Source organism: Pholcus phalangioides, unplaced genomic scaffold (genome assembly GCF_987345545.1).
Source record: "Pholcus phalangioides strain wild (caught in Gottingen) unplaced genomic scaffold, Ppha-v1.0 ptg000017l_1, whole genome shotgun sequence".
Classification (NCBI taxonomy): domain Eukaryota; kingdom Metazoa; phylum Arthropoda; class Arachnida; order Araneae; family Pholcidae; genus Pholcus; species Pholcus phalangioides.
In genome coordinates, this window is record NW_028301610.1 from 37,401,137 (window position 1) to 37,422,566 (window position 21,430).

General features: G+C 37.1%; 1 long non-coding RNA gene across 5 annotated transcripts in view; it reads left to right on the top strand.

Moving 5' to 3' along the window:
- The first annotated feature begins 897 nt into the window (after positions 1 to 897).
- LOC149072994 (uncharacterized) overlaps positions 898 to 21,430 on the top strand; it is a 49,594-nt gene continuing 29,061 nt past the window's right edge. For 4 of the 5 annotated variants that reach the window (XR_016194443.1, XR_016194444.1, XR_016194447.1 and 1 more), the window contains exon 1: positions 1,002 to 1,214. This is a non-coding gene — a long non-coding RNA (uncharacterized LOC149072994). The other variant, XR_016194445.1, reaches the window with a different exon arrangement.

Here is a 21,430-nt window from a genome sequence, read left to right on the forward strand (position 1 = left end):
GCCACGGATCGCTTAACTGTTCTGGAACCGTATCGCGGGTTACTTAAGTGATCTATGAATGTGCCACGGGCGTACTTCAGTGATCTGAAAATGCTCCACGGGCCGCTTAAATGTTCAGGAATTGCGCCACGGGTCATTTAAGCGATATGTAAATGTGCTTAGTTCATTTTCACAAAATTAGGTTTGGGGGCAGGACACACCAGATAACCTTCAGGGCCACATTTGGTCGCTGGCCAAGGGTTTATGTCTTAAAAAGTAGGTCACAATGAATTTCTTAAAAAGGAAGTTTGGGTTCTTAGCCTTCAAATAGAGTATCGAACTTAATAGAAATGATTATAAGATTATGATTATACATATAAAGTTATTTTCTTTCGAAATTTTAATTTTTATAAAAAAATACTTCTTACATTGAAAAAAAATTAATTTTCGTCTATGGGGGGGCACACGAGCCCCCCTATGCCCCGACGCCTCCCGCGTACGTCTCTGATCCCACCAATATGCGTCCTGAGGTAGGGGCAGTGCTGACAAAATTTCGCTGACGGGGGGGGGGGGTCATAACAGGCTAAAAATTTGCTGACGTAATACTTGAACGGCCCCTTATCCCTCGTTTGTTAAGGAAATTTATAATTTTATTATTTTATAATTTTTATATAATATATAATATATAATATAATTAATATATTAATTATAATTATAATTAAATTTTATAATTTTTTTATAATTTTTGTTAGGAAATTTATAATAATGTGTGTGTGTGGTTTTCCCTCAATATATATATATGATGAGATTTTTATTATATCTGTTCTTTTCTCCCTCAGCACACACACACACACATACATGCAGTACAATCTTCCCAGAATCCTATTTGTGAAGAATGCTTCTTTCTGATTGGATGTCGTTTCATAAGGGGCGGGTACTGGTAGGTACCACGTCAAAGCTGGTTGGATCACGTCAAAGCTGCATTAAGAGTCTTTCAAGCGGCTTTGGATCACGTGGTAACTTGTTTTATGTGATAAGAGAAGTTCTCTGCGTGTGTCTCCGTGAATTTTTCATATATTGGTGATACAAAAGTTTTAATCCTTAATTCTGGGTAAAAAGATCATCTTTGTGTTTTTCTATTTTGAACTGAAGGACCAGTGGTTATTAGAAATGCAGTAAATCCAAATTATGGCAATAAAAATGACCAGCGGTGTGGAGACTTCAAATATGTCAAGGTAAGAAAATACAGTATATTTAATTTCTAAAAAATGATTTGATTGCAAGTTAATGTCATCGTTGTTGAATTTCGAGAATTTGTTCGCGGATCCGTAAAAAATTGTCTAGGTTTCCGGCATGGCCCCCACATCCTGAAACAGGGCCCCTTTATGATGAATTTATAGCGTGAAAAAACAAAAAATGATGAAAATCATCCCGGGCCTAAGGGCTGCAGCCTTGTCAGCCCACCCCTTGTGGGGGCCATGGTTTCCGGATAGGGAGCCTACTTAATATAAAATTTGTTGCGTTTGTAAAATATATATTTAGAGATTCATTCAGTATATTTAGAGTTATGTTATTCACCAATTTTATGAACATTGGGTTCATTCTGAATAGTTTCAGAATCTTTGAAAATAAGATTGAGAAATTTCGAAAATTATGATTAATTTGCACGTTTGTTTCGAACAAAAAAACACATTTGAAATAATATTAATAACTATGTTTTTCTATCCTAGAGACAAACATTATTCTCGTTTCTGTGATATAAACGTTTAATTCACGGTTATCATAATTTTTCTGTATCGGTGGGATTATATTTACGCACGAGCTTCCGTTTGTCAGTGTTTCCCAAAGTGGGCAATATGCCCCCCCCCCCCGGTGCAAAAAATAAAGCCAAACAACATGGGCCCCAGAGCCCTGTTTGCTCCTATTCCGCCTTCCATAAGCCATGTTGTCAATTCAAGACCTCTTCGGACAATCATCGGTCCACTATACACATACAACGCAGTCCAATGCCTAAGCGAGACATATTATGTGAATCCTGTGAGGAGAAACAAATTTCTAACTTTCCTCCGCTTTTCTAACACGGACTGCGTTCATCTGAAACAAAATCATTCACGGCTAATATCATCCGGTCAAAGCAATATTAATACATGCCAACACCAATCTCTCAGATCACTTAGTTGCGTCTAAATGGGGCTGGGGAGGGCGGCTTTCTGACGATAAGTAATACTGAGATTTGTGAAGTTTTAAAAAGAGCGATTTTTTTGAATCTTTCAATGCCCGTAATATTCAAGTTTTACAGATTATGCCTCCGAAATTCACTAATAAACTTAAAACTGTTAAAATAGGCATTTATGGCACGATAATTTCAAAAAAGGCATTTTTACTGGAAAAGTTTAAAAATAAGTAAAAAAAAGTATTTATGGCATTTTGCCTGAACTTCCGGGCTCTACTAAGGACGAATCGTTTGTACAAAAAAAATTTCGCAGAATCTTTGATATCATTTTAACCGTGTTTGGCTGTATAAATAAAGTACTTTTTTTAATTATAACTTTGCGATCTGTAATTGCTGAACTGGTCAAAAACATTTTTTGATCAGTATTGGCACCTAAAACTTTTTATATATGTAGATACGGAATTTCGGTCTGAGTGCAGTACGAAATGTTTTGCACGCCATAATCCATTTTGCTTATCGAGAAACTTCTGAAAGTGGTATTTTAACTCAAGTAGAGAGTTACGGTAGTCTCTCGATAATTCGAGGAGGATCGGACCGAGGCCACCTCGGATTAAGTAAACAGTTACGAAGAAAACGGTCAAACTTCTTGCACATCTCTCGGCGACCCCCGAAAGTTGAAATAGTCTGCGTCCATTCGAAGGAGTCTATAAAATCCACGTATCAGAAGACATATTTCAGGGCACTTTTTGCCTTTTACCGACCTCAGTTGTACGTATTTTTCTTGCCCTGCGCATAGGCGGAGATAGACTTGGAAGTCTGGGGGGGGGGGGGGCATGATGATGATGTCAATTCATATATACGCATATAAATTATATCTGTCGACTTCAATTTTGACGCTGGGGGGGGGGGGAGTGCATCCCCCCAGGCGTATCTCCACCCATGGCAGTGCGCCAACGTTTTTTTGTTGGGTAATTTTCGTTTTTTGTGAATAGTTCGGTTTTTTTTTTTGTATTTTGATCTTATATTATGTTCCCTCCACTTCATTGATTCTTTAATATAGTAAATTATGTCTCTGACCTGCGATTTCTTTTATTTTTCTTCCTGCTCTTCTGCAACTGATATAATTGGTAAAGAGTGAATAGCAAGAGCGCGTCTTCCATTCTGGACATTAACAATCACAAGCTGGATCGCAAGATAAAACGGTTGAAAAATCGTTGCGTGTAGACACCCCCAAAAAATGACACGATTTTCAGACCGGTTTGGTCCACCCCAGAACGTACGATAAAACTGTGTGTAAACGCGCCTTTAGACTTGGAAGTCTGGGGGCACGATGATGTATTGAGTCAGCCCCCTTGTCATCAAAATTTCGTCAGCTCTGCCCCCCCCCCCATCGAACGCATATGGAAATCACAGACGTACGCGAGGGGCGGGGCTCAGACGATCGAAAGCTTGTTTTTTGGTGCAAATAATATTTTAAAAATAATATCGGCATAGAAAATATCTTTGTTGTTATAATCGATTTCTGTTAAGTCTAAGAACTAAAAATTTGTGTTTCAAGAAATTCATTGCGACCCACCCTCTAAACCATATATGCTCAACCCATGGCCAACGGGCCAAATGTGGCCTTCATGGTTATCTGATGTGACCATCACCTCAAACTAAATTTTGTAAAAATGAACTAAGCGGTACGTTTACAGATAATTTTATTGACCCGTGGCACCATCCAGAGCATTTAAGCGGTCCGTACCACATTTAGAGATCCATTAAGTGACATGTGGCAGAGTTTTAGGGCACTTAAGCGGCCCGCAGTGCAGTTCTACATCACTCAAGTTACCCACGGCATATTCGCGCGGATTACTTACGGGGTATCCGACCACCTTTCTGGTCACTTTTCTATAAAATTGTACTGGAGTGAACTTTACTAATACTTTTTTGAAATGGTGAAAATAAATTATTGGACTACCTAATGTCATTTTTTTTTAAATAAAAAATTCATTTGATGTCAAATTTTGAGCAAAATTCATGTGATATTCCAAACACGATTGCAAAACATTCTTTGAATTCAATGAGTTATTTTCACAGTACATTCAACCAGGAATGGTGCGGGTTATGAACCAAAATTTAAAGGATTGTCTGTTCATAAGTTACTCAAATCTTAATTTACGTGTGAATTTTTCGATATTTCATACTATGTATCGTGTATAAACACTGTAATTAAACATACATATTACAGACCTTGGATTTTGGTTCATAACCTTAACAATGTATAGCATAATATCAAAATAAAATTTCGTAATGATAAACAATGAATAGAATTTTGCCGCTGTACTCTAGGTCTTCAAAAATCTGGGTCACTTTTGAGTGAAAGTGGTTCCCTCTCGAAAAAAATTACCTTGAAAAAAATATCCCCCCCCCCCCATAATTCACTGGTATCTCTATGACGCGACAGTACCCAATTGTCCGGGGAAAATATGTTGTAAAAAAGTTTGTATGGTTTTTTTTGACACTAAATAAAGTGTTCCAGACTCTGCCACGAAGCTGGGCTGGAAGAGATCTTGGCAACGGGATAAGTCCAGCGGCAAAGTTCTGGCGTTCATTCATTCATGGTATCTCTATGAATTTTTTTCCAGCATGCCCTAGGTCTTTGATCACCTGCTTATATCTCTTCCTTGAGACAGCGGTGGGCCATGTTCTGGGTAGGAGGAGATATCTCTGTGAATCAACTGAACAATTAATTCAATTATAAAAACATGTTATATCCAAAAAGGTTCATTTACTTTCATTGTCTACTAGTAGGAAAAGCTAGCAAAGAAGCCCATTAACACTGAGAATTTAACATGGAATATAGCACATGTAACATCTAATCCAAATATACAGTTGATCCCGCTTATGACGTGCCCATTTAGAACGTTTTTCCACTTGGTAAAGCTGATTTTCATGGTAGTAACTCTTATTAAGATTTCCCGTTTGAAGTGTTTTCCTGCTTAAAACGGTTTTTTTTTTTTTTATGAAAGTTTTTTGAAAAACATTATAAGCATGATCCACTGTAATTAAAATTTAACTGCACACATTTATATATTCACAAATAAATCAATCTATAAATTCCCTTCTGATTGGTTTTTCTAGTCATATAAATCCTTGCGAAGCGATTTCCTGCTAGAATTATTTTTTCCCTCCCTGATGGTAAACCACTCTGATCTGTGGCCATTTAACTGCCACATTTTCACACCTTAATATTGGAGCTATGTCAGATTTGTGTTGGTCATAAATGTTTTTGTGTGTGTATGCCCAGCATTTAGCGTGTTTTGTGTTGAGTAGGTGGTGTCATCTATCTAGAGCCGCAAATAGCTTTCTCAAACGGGGCAAGCACACGTTTTGGCACCCCGTGTAATGTGGAAGAAGCAGTTGTAAAGAGTGAATTCGATGCCTCCTCTAGTCCAGAGCCCGGGGCACTAGACCCGCCTGCTCTCACCCCCACCCTAGTTGCGGCCCTGCATCTATCGCTTGTTGATAAGTTGTAATCCAAAAAAGTTGATCAAGTATTAAAAATAAATCTCTCAAATGAGCTCGAAAATGTTATCAGATCTAGTATAAAATATATTTCCCAAATGACCAGGATTGCAACTGCTGCTGGGGGGGGGGGGCAGATGGGTCTTGTGCCCCCGGGCGCTGGACCCAGAGTGGGAGCAAATTTCTACCCTTTAACACATCTTTCAACCTTATTTGCCGTCTTATTTGCGACCGGGACATTTGCGACTGCAACATAAATCTTAGCGACCGAAGCCACGGGAAGCATCAAAGAGAGGGTAAGTTGAAGGAAGCGTGGGCGAAGATACGGGGGGATGGCCCCCCCCAACGTCAAAGGTGGAGTCGACTGATCTAATGTATATATGAGCTGACATCATCATCGTGGTCCCCCCCCCAGCAATAATGACCTTGCCTTCCTCCCCCCCCCCCCCAAAGACTTCCAAGTCAATCTCCGCCTATGGAAGGAAGATGTAGCAAGAGGATTTGTACAATTCCAGAATTATTTCTTTCTAGATGAAAATGTACAATTCCAGAGATTTACAACACTCAACGTGTCAGAAGTATCTCAGGGAAATGATTGCTCACTCAATTTAACGGACTATAACAACGTATAGCAACGTATGGTTTCTTGTAAAATCCGATTTTTCTTCCGAGACTAAACAGCTGCAAAGTTTTACTGTAACCTCATAAATATCATCGATATTTCGATCATAGTGGCGGAATAGAATATTTACACTATTTTTTGATGCATCTTGAATTTTTTGTTTATTTCTGGTGGCAGAGGAAGGGGCTTCCCAGAATAGTTTATTAGATATTTTCCCATATAAAAGAACTACTTCAAAGCATAAATAGGGACAAACCAATATCTCCATCTCGCCGTAATGCCTCTGACAAAGTTTGGCGACGCCCACTTTACGAAACAGTACCATCAAGAGTTCCACGGAAAAGTCTCATACCCATCAAATGTTCCGCGAAAACTTTTACGTTGGAAACCCCTGTTCTACGGCATAAATTTCTAACTGGGGTTCCGCAAGAGCTTTTTTGGTTTACCGCAGAATCAAACGTCACGGAAACCCCTAAAAAAATTCCGGGATATAACAGCTTATAAATAAAATTTTTTTTAGTTATCGATGTTACAGCGGTTATTTTGCTGGAATAGTGTCATGTCAACAAACCATTTGCATGGCCTAACTGAGAAACGGTAGTTCCAGTAGCTCTTCTGTCAAAAACTGAACATTTTAATCATGAAGAGAATTCAAGAATATTGACATTCCTCTGCAATTTTTTTTCTTCAAACTCTTCTTTTGTTCAATGTTTAAATCTGTTGGATTTTTTTAAATATTGAATTTTAAAACCAGATGAGACGGTAAGACGCCATAGGCGATATTTCGATTGCATCTGGAAATCAACAGAGTGATCATATAACTTGTCTTTATGGGCATTTTAATGATTTGAATGTTTAATTTACCCTTTTCTGTATGAATATGCATGTTTATGACGATGAGCACCCCGAATCCTCCAACCCCCCCCCCCCCCAATCTTTTTCGCCCATTACAGCTTTCGAAAAACTTCAAAAAAGGTGCACGTTGAATTAAATAAATTCAGGGGTTAATGGGTTTCAACTTAATCTCACAAACTCACTCACTTAAATCTCGATAACCTGCCATTGTAGCAGCACTAACCGATCTAACAACTGTGCCAGACACTTGTTGTGTTATATAGGCGTTGCCGACCGCAGCGCCGTACTCTGATTGGGTCCATATCTCTTTATTTGCATACGCATGCCTGGACCAGTTTTTTTGGCTCTTCAGTTTACACTAGGATAGAACATCACTCATGTTATTATTTTTTTTTAATAAACAAATCACAAAAACAGACATATATACACATAGGTACAAACATAAAAACAAACACTTTGTGACCCGAAGTCCTTCCAGCAGGGGGTTATAATTACATATGTTTCAGACAACAGCTTTTATAAAGATTAGACATGTACATTGTATTTCTATTTATATCCACTCATTGCCATAAAAATTTGCGCACCAAGAAATAATTGTGGGATCGAAACGAAAGTTGGCCTGAAGGTACATGTCGGGCAGATATGCAAATGATTAGAAATGCAGCGTGATTGCGCATTGCCACTAGAGGGCGTTGAACTTCGTTCTCCTTGGAGTAAAAACAGGTAATAAAATAAAACAGGTAAGCAGAGCTTGCTGGAGTGTATTCAATCGTTTGCAAAGGAAATGCTGAGGTAGACATGCCGTTACGCCGCCGTCGAAGACCATATGAGCAGTTGTCAGAGTTCGATAGGGGAAAAATCATAGGGATGATGGAAGCTGGGTGGTCAGCTCGGCGAGTAGCTCGTCAACTAGGCCGTTCTGATTTTACTGTGAGGAGGTGTTGGGACCAGTGGACAGAAGAGACGTCATTTACACGGCGACCAGGTTCAGGACGCCCTCGACAGACCAGTCGTCGAGAAGACCGTCACATCATCCGAAACGCACGCGTAGAGCCAACTGCCTCATTGGCCGCTATCCAGACACAGGCAGCAGCTTCACTACGGGCCCCTGTGTCTTCCCGAACCATCGCAAGGCGCCTGGCTGAAGGACATCTGGTATCGCGGCGCCCATTACGTGTGCTGCCAATGACACCCACCCACCAACGCCTCCGTTTGGAGTGGTGTCGAGCACGACGGGATTGGACTGCAACGGAATGGAACCAGGTCGTTTTCAGCGACGAATCGAGATTCAACTTGAGCAGTGATGACAATCGTGTTCGTGTGTGGCAGAGTTGCCAGGTCCTTAAAAAATTTCCAGCCAAAATCCTCTTCAAAAGTAGCCCAAAATATTTGAACTTGTGCTGCCATCTATGAAGCAACAAGCGAGCTACAGTTTGACGATATTCTATCCTGTAAAAGTGGCTTATAACTCTTTCCCTGTTATAGTTACTAACTTCCCCCCCCCCCTTACTTTTTCGTGAAAAAATGTTTTTTTTAGAATTTTGCGAAAGTCAGGGCTACACATTCTCTCTCCTGGAAAAACGGCCCAGATATGGCCTGAAGTCTAGGCCGTCTTAAAAGCATCATGGGCCCCCGGACAAATTGATTCTGCTCAGCCCTCTATCCAGACTGCAAATGCCAACTTACCAATTCACATCGACCATTTTTTTCGACCCGTGTACGCAATGTTAAATCAATGGGAAGTATGCACGTTTGAAAAATCAAAAAGGGAAACGGAATTATCAGAATGGGGGAAAACATTTTCTCCATAAATGATGGCGTTTTGATATTCAACGTTTAGTGGGAATGTATAAATTGGAATAAGTTATGTTTTCATCTTTTTCTTATAACTCGGCCTTACATTCAGAGTCGCAACTAGGGGAGAGCAGGTAGGGGGTTTTGGTCTGGGGGGGGGGGCAAATTTCATCCTTTCACCTCTCCTTCAATCAACATTACAAGCAGGGCCGCAACTAGATGCTTGGTCACCCGGGGCAAGTGCGCATTTTAGCGCCCCCTTGTAATGTTGAAGGAGATTTTTGGGAATAAAATTTGTGCCCCCTCTGGTCCAGCGCCCTGGTCCATGGCCCCCACATCCTGGAGTGGGACCCCTAGGCTGGAATTTCCCGACCAGACTTTCACGGGCCCTTTTATGATGGATTTATAGCGTGAAAAACAAAAAATAATGAAAATCGTCCCGGGGCCTCAGGACTGGAGCCTTGCCAGCCCACCCCTTGTGGAGGGGCATGCCCTGGGCACGAGACCCACCTGCCCCCCCCCCCTAGTTGCGACCCTGATTACAAGGGAACGCCAACTTGCTTGGCTGACGAAGCATTGGTTGCCCACATTACTTGTAGACCATAGAACAGGGCTTGATTTCCGCTTGGGGAAGTGAAGCATTTGCTCTGGGACAGGACCGCAAATAGATACTTGGTCAGTCGGAGCAAGCAAGTATTTTGGCGTCCCCTTGTAATGTCGAAAATTTAGCCCTATATCCGGAGCACCAGACCCACCCGTTCCCCTCCGGGTTACGGCCCTGCCCAGGAGCTCCAACATTTAAACAACATGCGTTCACTGATTAACAAAACGTCTTTGATCCAGGTTACGGATAACACCCCCCCCCCCCATGTCTGATTTAGGCCCCGACATGGATGTTCAAACTCTTCGGTTTGCGGGCCATATGACAATGAAAACAGGGATAAAATTAATTTCAAAATGTTTAATTGATGCTTGAATAATTTCTGCATAGTTACTACTGCATCACTATCATTAGTGCATTATATAATATAATTCGATTTCGCATACGTGTTACCCAGGCGTGTACTTTTTAGCTGCGGGCCACAAACTCTCTCTGATACAATTATCGTGTTGTTAAGAAAGTACCTAGTGCTTACAACACTTTTTCGCGAGCCGTATGGAATCTCTTGTCATCCCACCACTATGGGTGGGGGACTGGTTGTCCCGTATATACGGGACTCTAGCCTTTATGCGGGAGGGGCAGGGGTTGTTGCATTGTATATTTATTAATTATGGGGGGGGGGCTCAGTCCCCTCGTAAAATTTATTAGGGAGGGGCTCGAACTGCCTCAACTCCAGGTTCCAGTGCCTATGGCCTGGGGGCAGGTCCGGATTTAGTCATTCAGCCGGTGCAAGAACAGTTTTGCGGTCCTGGTGATAGGGGTTGGGCCCAGAAATTAACTAATTTTTGCTCTATAAATTCACCGAAATTTCTTTTCGGGGCGGGGGGAGGGGGTCTTCGAATTTGAATCCGTAAAAAATCTTTCCGAGGAGGAGGCCCCAGTAAGTAGGGTCGTTCTAGCGCATGGGCAGACTGGGTATAGGCAGTGCAGGTGGTTACAAAGCTTCACGTTCACGAGAAATACGTAAAACAATATAATATCTAACAAGACTGCAACTGAGGGGGGGGGGGGTGCAGGTGGGTCTGGTGCCCCGGGTGCTGTGCTAGAGGGGGCGCAAATTTCACTCTTTAATCTCTCCTTCAACATTATGAGGGGGCGCCAAAATGCATGCTTGCCCCGGCTGACCAAGCATCTAGTTGCGGCCCTGATGTCTAATACTGTGAAATAAGATATTGAATCGGGATGACTGGCGCTTTAAGTCTGATAGGGTGAGTCCCTTGCACCGAGGGCTCATCACAGTGTTAAGGCATGGCCAATTTATGGGAAAGGCAGACCAGGCTGTAGGGGCTTCAGTTATCGGTCTTATGTTTATAAATATATAAAAATATAAATTTTCTTGAATTTCAACCAAAGAAGCTAGATAAAAAATCTTAGTCTCGGGGTCCTTTCAAAAATTAAGGCCCCCATCCAAAAATGTGGGGGGGGGGCTGCAGATTCCCTACCATATGTGTGCGTCTGTTAATAATTCGTCGTGTTTTTCATCAATGGATTCAATAAAATTTCAAGTTTTGACTTTTCAAAGTATGTAGTTAGCGTAAAATATTATACATAATCAATGCAGTAAAACCCATTTTTGCGGCCCGGTGTGATCGCACCCTTTGCAGCTGCCTAATTTCGGCCCTGGGGGGCCGGAAGTTGTGCACGCTATGTTTAACCAAAGGTTTTATAAAGTAGGGTTCTTCAACCTTTTTCTAGTCGCGTGCATTGCCTGTACTCATCATCAAAAGAAGAGCACCCTTACAGCAAGTTTGACATACGAATGCACGAAATCAGGATGATTTCAATCCTTGAATGCAATGTGTAGTAATAATAAATAATAATTAATAATAATAATAATTAATAATAATAATAATTAATAATAATAATAATTAATAATAAATAATAACTGTTATTACCAATAAATTTTTTTTAATTCAACCAAAATTATTAAAAACTTTCAAATGTATCTAATATTTTTCTTTCCCTGTATGTTTTTTTCTCTGTAAAGACGCGTTCCTGATAATTTCCCTCTCGTGGAAGAGAGAAGCTGCTTCCATTGACTTAACATTGCATACATGAGTTGGGAAAAAAATTCATTAAAAATGAAATAAATTTAAAAAACACACACACACACACACATTATATATATATATATATATATATATATATATATATATATAATCTCTTCATAATAAGCGGTTTTTGTGGCATCCGCTCAAAAAAAATGAAGTTCTGAGCGTGAAAACTATGCGAAAAAATTCATGAAAAACCAACAATTTTACATTATGCTCCCGTTTGAGGGGGTCACGTGAGGAATCGGGTGACGTCAAAACCAGTTTCATTCTGAAGCGTGCTCTTGCTAATACTTAACCTTATATATTCTAGAAACCTTGCGTTGGCCTGCTGTATCCAATGGCAATAGGTGAAATGGCCTTCGGTGGCGGGACGAGCATCGTGCGGAGGCCTTGTTCTATAGGTGGTATTGGCCCGCGTCGTGTGAATAGCTCCATGTAACCAAATGTACAAAACCTGTTTGTGCGGATGCGGAGCCCGCACTTAGATGTTGACACATGCGGACGCCATACGGACCCGGACGAACATTCCAAGTTGCGGGCGCATTCCGCATCGTCTGAAAGGCTCCATTTGTACCAATACTTGAAACTTCTTCCGGACCCACATCCGCTCCGTGTGAGACGTTCCTTAGACTATTCATTGCTCCGTGTCCGACGCATAGCCGCTACTACCCAAAGTTGCCAATTTAGTTATTTTCCAACTAGAACATGTCTATTTTCCGACTATTTAGTTGGAAAAAATACCCATCTAGTTGCTAGTTGTTTTTCTGGTCTTTTTTAAAAAATAATTCAGTGTCTGTCTTTTCAGTAGTTTTTTTTATTAAATTACGAGAAAATAACGGGACGTATAGTCTTCAAAGTAATTACTAAAATTCTGGGTGTTTTATGCGCGGTTTCTAGTTTTTGATGAATCTAGTTGGAAAAGTTTTTAACTGTTGACAACACTGTGCTACCATTGCAGGGTAATTAATTGGTTACCTTCCAAGGAAGAGGACGAGCTGTCACTAGCCGGTGTAGGCGTGGCTACTTCCGGTGGGACGTGAGGCGATTGGTCCATGAGTGTGGGTTCCACTCGTTGACGTGGAGCTGTTTTGGAAAGTATTTGCAGTTCCTCCCTCTGAAGATATTTCCTCCATGTTTTTTCTGAAAATATCTGGCACACCTTTTTGGTTTTGACCTCGCAGACAGAGAAGTTGATTATTGTCATTGTTCAATACTGTTGTCACTGTGAATTAGTTCTTTAAGTTAGGTGAGTCTGGTAAACACTTAGCGATTATTGAAGTGTGTATTCTTGTGGAGAAGTGACAACTGTTACCCATGGATAAGCTATGCGGACGTGTATGTCTCAATGATTTAATTGCTGATAATACATTTGGAGTAGATACGTTAGTAGAGTTGAGGGAAGGTTTTTCTAGGAAATATTATTGCCAGAGCTGCATGAACGATAACATGGATGTTGAGGCAGCTTTACATCATCTTTTGTGTTTCGAACATAAGCTATCTGTGTTGATGTTAATTATTCCCACTGTCATGGCAAACGCCAAGAAGAGTCTCAGTAAGAAGGACTTCTATTTCTTTGTGAATGACAGTGCCAAAAAGATCGGCCATTTCCAAAAAGATAAGCATGTGCAAGTTCGTTCTCAGGATATATCATCAGTTAATAAATGCCACTCCCATTGAACCAAGTGGAGGTTGATGTTACAAATGAACTTTTGAATGAAGTAACCATGTAAATATTAGAAGCATTGAAAATTTTATCAATATATTATTTCATTTGATGTTGTATTACTGTCTGAAATTTGGATCAAAGATCATGAAACTCATCTGTAGAATATTCCTGGTTATAATGCCTTTTTTTGAATGTCGAAATAGAAATAGATCAGGAGGCATTATTGCATACGTAAATAAATATTCATTTTCAAGTACTGCCTTGAATATGAACACAGCTGAAGGCTTATATTTGTACAGTGAAATAGTAGATCTATGCATAATTTTAATTTGCTGATCCCATGATTTTTCTCAAATGGATTATACCAACGAGTTCAGATCAATTATTATACATAATTGGTATAAATCAATTATTATATATTCGAAAAATAAATAAAATTTTACTTCCAGTAAATACTGATTCTAAAACATTGAAACAATGTTTCGAACATCAAACAATTCATTCTAAACAATGAAATGAATGAATTTTCTATTAATTCTGCAATAACTGAACATTCTGAGTTAATAGACGAAATAGAGCTTTTAGTACCAAACCAATATAAGTCTATAGTCATTACTGAGATAGAGGAAAGAAATGTAAAGAATTTAATAAACAAACTTAAATAATGAAGGAGTTGGTTATGATGGAATCACGCCAAAAATGCTAAAAAAAATTGTCAGTAAATACCATTTAAAGTTTGTAACCCACATTATAAACTCTTCAATTCTCAGTGGAGTTTTTATTGATAAATTAAAATGTGCTCTTGTCATACCCATTCATAAATCAGGTAATTTCAATGATTTAAAAAACTATCTTCCGATCTCTATTTTGCCCGTTTTTCGAACATTTTGGAAAAATTAAATAAAAAATTATAAATTTTCTAAATCAAATTTTTTCAAGAAACCGGTTCCGTTTTCTTGAAAATAAGAATACCGAGATGGCAATTTTCAAATTTTCAGAAAAAGTATACGAAAGTATTAATGACAGCAAATAGAACCCTTGCTATGTTTTTAGACAAAAAAAAGCCTTTGATAGTGTCGATCATCCAATTCTTATGCATAAGTTATATTGTTCAGGTCTAAGAGGCAACACTTATTACTGGTTTAAAACTTATCTGTCAAATAGAATGCAAGCAGTTAAAATAAATGATACAATACAGTACGCACAACTTTTAACAGAACGATGCCAATATCTTGGGTTTTGAAAGTTGTATAATGAAGCGGTTTTCACTAAAAATTAAGGTTTGTGATTTTCTACTTGACACTTGCAAGGGGGGGGGGGGGAGAAGAATACACTCCAAACAAGTTTTGAATGATAAATACTCCATACTCCATATGCTAGGCGAGTGTTTGGAAATTGGTGCTGTTAAAAAATAGTTTTTATTTTATGGAGGTGAAAAAAAAAATCTTTATTACTCTTCATTTTAATGACTGTCAGTGATTGTCCAGGGTTGTTTGATTTAAACCACGTTGGTTTAAACCATGGTTTTAACCAACTGGTTTTTTTAAAAAAACCACTTTGGTTTTTTTCAAAAAATCAGATAAAAGTGGCCTAAATATCATTTTTTTCCCTGAAAAATATCATATTTGTTCATTATTAGCCAAAATGTTTCATTTTTACCTTATTTTATATCCTTGGGGTACATTCTGACGGTATATCTTTAAATGACATAAGATTTTATAAGTGGTTTTTTTCAAAAAGTCTCAAAAAGTGGCCAGAATATATATATATTTTTCATATGAAGTATCTTAGTCATTTAAAGTTATATATAAAAGCCAAAATTTCTCACTCTTACAACGTTTTCTAACCTTTGGCTACATTGTGATGCTCTATCTTTATCAAATTCATGAATAAGGATTGCATCACACATCTAAATGTAGTGGTGTATTATCTCACAGGGTTTCTTTTTCCGTTCACAAAGAAGCAGCTACAGTAGTGACACCATCATGCTAGGGGCAAGTGGTCCTATAATCCAATAAAGACACCAGCTGTCCTTGAAGGACAAAGACTAGTGTACTAGTTGTTACATTACCTCACATACATTTTCATTCCCATAAGAAGTAGCACATCTCCTACTGTATATCTCCCAGTCTTAATATATTCAATAGTTGTTTTTTTTATAATTTCACACACACACTGTTAAGCCCAGTTACAAATACAACGCCACAACAGGCAAACTGCCCAACGAGGTGGCTGACTTAAGAACATCATGGATCCCCGAGCCCCTACCTACTACTGCTACACCACACATGCATGCACCCCCCCCCCACCCGCGGAACCCCCCAACGAATCGGTACATGCGGGAATGTGCGTGTACGTGTAGTGCAACCTGACGTAAAGTTTGTTTCTGTGTAATGCTTGTTATGTGTAGTGCTGTCATCTGCCCCCAGTTTTACTAACTATGAGTGAAGTGTTATGGTTGAATGATTTACCGTTGTAGGACTGTTGCTCTCTGTGGCGAGACTTTTTAACGGGGAGATCGGCTCGCATTTGCGCCTTGAAGTTGGGAACCACAGAAAACCAACTTCAGCCGACCACCACTGTGGGGTTCGAACCCGGATCCTCGCATCACGAGTCCGGCACTATAACCACTCGACCACCACAGCGGCGGTTAATCAAGGTTCTACTGTATAGTAGTAACAGATTTATAAAAAATAATCAGCTATATACAGGGTGATTATAATTTAAGTTTTGATTCCAAAACTATACAATAAGTACTGATCGAAATGACCTGAAAATTTGCATGGATACTCCTGAAGCAATGGACGTTTCTTTCGCAAAAGAAAAAAGTGCAAAATGTGCAAGTAGACGATGCTGTACTTGGCCAGCAGTATAATCTATTTTGTGCAACCACATCATTTCGGCACTTCCACAGCATCAGTGTGTGGATAGAACTTCTATCAAGATGCACATTGCAATACCAGCAAAGCAGCTGCTGAAGACCCATTTTGACAGGATGCACCTTAACCCTTGCAACTTCTGGCTGTGGGGGTACCTCAAAATGTTATAAACAGTGGTCAGATTGCAAACTTTGGTGAATTGTAATCTCCAGCACATTCCCTATATGTTAGAAGTTCCTCATTCCTCAGGAATATGAACGGGGGAAAGGGGGCGCGTTTGGTTTAATAAAGCTGAATTGTAAGCACATCCACATTATGACCATGGCATACTTCGATTGTGCTGTTGAACAAGAATATTTGTGCTTTCAGCCTCATAGCCAGAACACGCGGTGGACAACATATTTAAAATTTTTTGAGTAAGTTGTAGTTATTTGTTTAATTACTTCATTTTTTTTGTGATGTTTCCGTGAATTATGGACTCGTGCAATGCTATAATTAAGTTATAATTTTCCCATGACTGGCTATCGTTTCCATTCTGCAAGCAAATTTCCCACGTGTTGGATGATGTCATTAATTTTACATTTTTAAGTATTTTTTCCCCTTCATCAAATAAAATTGCATTTTTTCAGGAATATTCATGTCAATTTTCAAGTCATTATGACAATCACTCTTTTTTTACAGTATTTTGAAATCAGAACCTTAGTTATAATCACCCTGTATATCGTAAATCATCGTTAATTAATCTGCATTATTTATGCTTCATTAAATGCATTATATTCACCTAATTTATATTACTTTTTGCAAAATAGCTTTGTAATTAAGTATACTGAAAGTAACTGGAGAAAAACCTTTATATATTATATGATTAATAATAACATTAAAAGAATTTTCAAACACACAGTAATCCATTGAGTTAAGCAAAAAATAATTAAATGGCAAAATGGTTTTTGTTAAAATGTAATAAATAATTATTGATTAATTAGCATGGGAATAGTGTTAATTGCATTAATAAACATTTTATTTTAGTTAATTATTACAAGTTTGAATGATTTTTCAGAAATTTCATTGTTTTTAACGTTAATACTATTTAAAACAAAAAAACCGGTTTAAACCAAAAAAACCTGGTTTAAACCAAAAAAACCGTTTTTTTTACCAACCCTGATTATAACATATATATTTGTCCAATGTGCTGCAAAGCAATTGTTGGTGGCGACAATTTCATTAATTTAGAAGAAAAAAATAAGAATTTTCTATCGAATATTGCATTGTTTTATATTATAATTTTGTTTCATTTTGCAATTCCCCAATTTTTAATGCTAAAAAAATATGGGTAAATCTAAATGCTGTGGTTTCAGCAGAGATGACTACACCAATAGCTACTACCATAAACTTGGCACACACTAAGATGATTTACATTATTGGGAGAACCATTATTTATTGATTATTATTTCCATAAATATTGACACCCACTCTAATTGTATGGTATTAATTTCTGAATTCTTTGCACATTATTATATTTAAAATTTCAGCTTATGAATGTTGTCTAAGGAATGAAACTAATTTCTGGAAGAGTGAAAAATTTCAAAATTTTGTTTATTTGTTTACTCGAATACTTTGAAAAACTGGATGGATAACTTATTTATCGTATCACTATACTTAAAACAATAATTGCCTATTTCAGTGAAGTTATGAGCTTTATATTTAAATATTTTTGCATAATTTGTCATGAGAAATTTTTCAATGAGTTTCAAATTTATATGTAGTATATGGTCCCTAAAAGTGGTCATTTTCATATAATTGCTCATATCTTGCAAAATAGAGGTCGCATTGGAATGAAAATTGATTCTGTTGGGTTCTCGACTATGCTGATTCGAATGAAGTAAAAATTAATGTATGCTTCTATTTACAAATGCTTAAAATGTTTCAATAATTCATAACTCATGTTTTAAGAAAAGCTAAATACAAACTGAGTAATAAAATTATGTTTGGGTTGTTAGAATGGCATTTCTTGAAATATTGAATCCATGTATGGAAGGAAAAAATGGGGCTACCATTGAACTTTCAAAAGTTGGATCTCGTTTTAACATCTAGGTGACCCTTTAAGAAAAAATAAACTTGGTACATTTATGGAAGATCTTAAATGTGAAGAGAAGAATGCTACCTTTTTTACAATAAATATAACCCAAGATATTGCCATCGTTCGGTTAAAAGTTGTGTGTACTGTACATACAGGATTATTACAGATGGCATCACACGGGGCTCTGTTCTTGGACCAATTTTACTTCTAATTTTTGTTAATGATATCAATAATCTGAATCTACATGATTTGATTAGCTATGATGATGACAGCTATTGTTTTGTCAGAACAAATGCATACCATGCTGAAATCTGTTACTGAAGATTTAACAAAAATTAACACTTGGTTGAGGCACACATAATAAGTTAACCTTGAATCTCAACAAAACTAAATATATAAATTTTCAATTATATAATAGAAATATTGACACTTGTAATTCAATGCCATGAGTTAGGATGTTCTGATGACCAATGTTTTTGTCTGATTGTCTTGGAAACTGAAGAGTTTAAATATTTTGGAGTCACTATAAACAAAAATTTGAAATGGAACTCTCGTGCAACTGCACTTAGTAATAAAATAAAATACATGAATGTTCATTTATATTGCTTAAAAAATATATCGTAATTTATTCATACACTTTATTTTGCTTGGTTCTACTCACTTATTCAATAAGACTTTGTCGTATTTCTATTTTTTTCTGAAAATCGTATTGGTTAGGGGCTTAATTTTGATGATTAAATTAGCTGATTAACTACTCTTTCATACACTTTTTTATAACTATTGAAAGGACCAGAAGAATTCAAATGAGTTTGGTTTCCTTCCAGATCGTTATTGCATTACTGCTTAAAATATTCCATTGTTCATCTCATTTTTTTAACTCTGAAAAAATTAATTTAATATTGATATTTTAGTATTTTTTTTATTACATGATGGAAATTATTTTAAACATTTTAGGGGAGTTATCGTACCTTGTTATCTCAGCATAGACATGATCACTTGTAAATTGTTTTCAGCAAACTCTGAGTAATACATTCAATTGATAGAATGATACAAAGTGTTTACTTGTTTTAAACAACAAAAATTATTTTCTTTCATATCATCCAGATTTTTTGTTATCCTCATTTATTCTGTCCTGTGGGCTAGGTCAATTTCCCTTTGGTAACTTTCAAGACCGTAGTGGGGGGGGCCCCGATATGTGAGAAAATGACTGAAAAAAGGGAAAAAGATGGCCAAATCTATTCCATTACTTTGGTTTCCCCCCCCCCCCGAATAAAATTTCTGGCTACGAGCCAGATAGATTTGTAATGTATTGTTTAGTGTTTGTATTTAATATGTCCTTATTAACACATCGCCATTGTAAGGGAGTATTTTTTTCACATATTTTAAAATTATTTTTGCTTTATTTTAATATTATTTTAGTTCTGTTATATGTATTTATAATATTTTGTCTTATACGAGACTACATGGATATTTTTAAATTATTTTTGTACAATTTACCTTTATTTAACATTTATTCTATCAATTATTTCTTTACTTAACCTTCAATTTTTCTTAGGTTTCTTTTAACTGTTTTGGTCCAGAGTTTGGAATTTAATGCTACAATTTCCAAAAAAGATTTATACTTATTAAACATGTTTTGCCTTCAATAGTCACTTCGAAATTTGCATTTGATATAAAATGTTTGAGTTTTTAATAATTTGATTATTAATATACTTTTCATGAGTTGTATTTTTTTTTCTCTCAAGAAATCAATACATCCAGTTACTGGGTACTGATCAGTGATATGGTTTTTAATAACTGAAGTTCTGCATCATCTCTTGTTTATTTCTGTGAAACACATGGTCAATACATGTTTTTTAGTTTCATTTGTTTCTCTTGTTATTTTTTCATGCAAGGAAATAAATCCATTCATTGCCATCATTTATTTGCAACAAACTCAGCCCAATTACAGAGATGGATAACCACCATGGACATAAAAATACCAAAAAGGAATGAAATATGAAGAAAAGTAAAATAATTCAAATTTACAAATTGGAAATTAAATCGTCAAACACACACATAATACCAAAATGTAAATATGTAATGAAAATATAAATTGATAATTAGATACAAGGCAGACAAAGCCATGTCTACCCTAAAAAAGAGAACCCCCAGAAAAACAGATGAATTAAGCAAAAATACAATATACACAGATGAGTAAACAGACGAAAATTAATGAGAACCAAATTAAAATGAGGAAAAAAAATTATGCCAAAAGTACTTTTAGAGATGAAAAAAAAAGCATTAATGAAAAATATGTACAGTACCCGGTGAAATGAATCTTTATGAAAAATATCTAGGAATTCATAATTTTTACATGCTCACAAAGTGGGTGAAGTATATAAAATGTTTGTATGTGCACAAGAAAACATTGCGGGGAACTATGAGCCCGTTGTGGCACAAAGATGTTAATATAGCTCATCAAAGAAGTCATAATTAGGCTTGTCATATGCAAAATATGGTAGTACTTTTGCTGGAACAGGTGAATGGTTCGAATGACCTAACGATAAAGCCAAGTGAATTGTTGGACTTGATACTTTCCGCGCGAGTGCTGAAGTTCAAATCACTCTTCAAAATTACACTTAAATCCATTACCACACTTTTTCTTTCTATAGCTGTTGCATCTACAGTGTAATTATAAAGCAATGCATGCAATTTTCACAGGAATGAAATGGCAAATGTATGAGATTGTTTTGTGCCTGGCTTTCTGCATCCACATTGATTTAGATCTTTCACTTAGAAATCTAACAATTATTGGCTTTAATTTGATGAGATTTTGTTGGCAACCTATGGGCACTTTTGACTTCAGTTGATTCTTTTATAATTTTGTTTTGAGATGATGGATTATTTCATTTATTCTCTCACATGGTATTTCTAGAGTCCCATGATTTCGACACTTTTTTCTGCTTTTTGACTCCAACTCAGTCTAGTTTTTCATCTCACTGATTTCTATTTTTAAGTGTTCATTTTCTAATCTGATTTCCCTGTCCAGTTTTCTGGATCTGGGTTCTTTTGGCCCACAATTAGAAACAAAAAACTCATTTACTTCCCATGGGAAAACATCTATTTTCTTCTCCCCTTCAGGATTTTTTGTGTGATCGGAAGTTGAATGTATTTATTA